The 1,497-nt window shown below is 36.1% G+C and overlaps 1 non-coding gene across 1 annotated transcript; it reads right to left on the minus strand.

Moving 5' to 3' along the window:
- Positions 1–1,031: 1,031 nt before the first annotated feature.
- Positions 1,032–1,138, minus strand: LOC131811957 (U6 spliceosomal RNA). The gene has a single exon (XR_009346197.1). It is a non-coding gene; the product is annotated as a U6 spliceosomal RNA (small nuclear RNA).
- Between the last annotated feature and the right edge of the window lie 359 nt (positions 1,139–1,497).

A 1,497-nucleotide genomic window follows, 5' to 3' on the forward strand; every position in this document is an offset into this window, starting at 1 on the left:
CAAACTGGTGCAACCACTCTGGAAAACAGCGTGGAGGTGCCTCAAAAAGCTGAAAATAGAACTACCCTAAGACCCAGTGATTATAGTACTGGGTATATACCCTAAAGATACAAACGTGGCATTCTGAAGGGGCACATGAACCCAAATGTTTATAGCAGCAATGTCCACAATAGTTAAACTATGGAAAGAACCTAAATGGCCTTCAACAGATGAATCAATAAATAAGGTGTGGTATATATGTACAATGGGATACTATGCAGCCATCAAAAGAAATGAAATCCTGCTTTTTGTGATGACGTGGATGGAACTAGAGGGTATTATGCTTGGTGAAATAAATCAATCTGAGAAAGACAACTATCATATGATCTCCCTGATATGATGAATTGGAGATGCATCATAGGCGGTTTTGGTCGTACGAAAAGAAAAATAAAAGAAGATGGGATTGGGAGGGAGACAAACCATAAAAGACTGAATCTCACAAAACAGACTGAGGGTTACTGGGGGGAGGTGTGTTGGGAGAGGATGGTGGGGGGATGGACATTGGGGAGGGCAGGTGCTATGGTGAGTGATGGTGAGTGCTGTGAAATGTGTAAACCTGGTGATTCACAGACCTGTACCCCTAGGGATAAAAACACATTATATGTTTATAAACATTTTAAAAAAATAATTTAAAAAATGCATTAAAAAAACACATATTGCAAGCCCAGAATTAATCTCATATTCAATCAAAAAAGTTTGAAAGTTTTCCCCTTAAAGATCAGAAAAAAGACAAGTGTGTCCACTTTCACTACTCTCATTTGACATAGTACTGGATGTTGTAGCCAGAGAAACAAGGAACACAAAGAAATAAAAGACTCCCCCCCCCCCAAAAAAAAAAGGAAGAAGTAAATTTTTTTTTTTTGGATAACATGAACTTACATGTAAAAAAATCCTAAAAACTTCACAAAAAATTTTGAATAAACAAACTTAGTAAAGCTGCCATATACAAGATCAATATATAAAAGAAAAGAATTTTGTTTTGTTTCGTTTTTTTTAATATAGAATGCTTCCTAGTTTTTCATGTCATCCTTGTTCAGTGATCTAGCTAATCTTCTCTGCATCATTCCAATTTTAGTATATGTGCTGCCAAAGTAAGCACAAGACAGGAGCATTTTAACACTCTAATGATGAACTATCTGAAAAAATAAAGAGAACAATCTAATTCACATTAGCATCAAAACTAATAAAATACTTAGGAAAAGATTTAACTAAGAAGATGAAAGATCTGTACCCCATAAACTATGACATTGATAAAGAAATTGAAGGAGACATAAATGGAAAGATAGCTCATATTTATGAATGGTAAGAATTAACATTCTTAAAATGTCCATACTACCGAAAACCATCTGTAAATTCAATTCCTATCAAAAATCCAATGTTAGGGACACCAGGGTGGCTCAGTGGGTTAAGCCGCTGCCTTCGGCTCAGGTCATGATCCCAGGGTCCTGGGATTGAGCC

Source organism: Mustela lutreola, chromosome 11 (genome assembly GCF_030435805.1).
Source record: "Mustela lutreola isolate mMusLut2 chromosome 11, mMusLut2.pri, whole genome shotgun sequence".
Lineage (NCBI taxonomy): Eukaryota > Metazoa > Chordata > Mammalia > Carnivora > Mustelidae > Mustela > Mustela lutreola.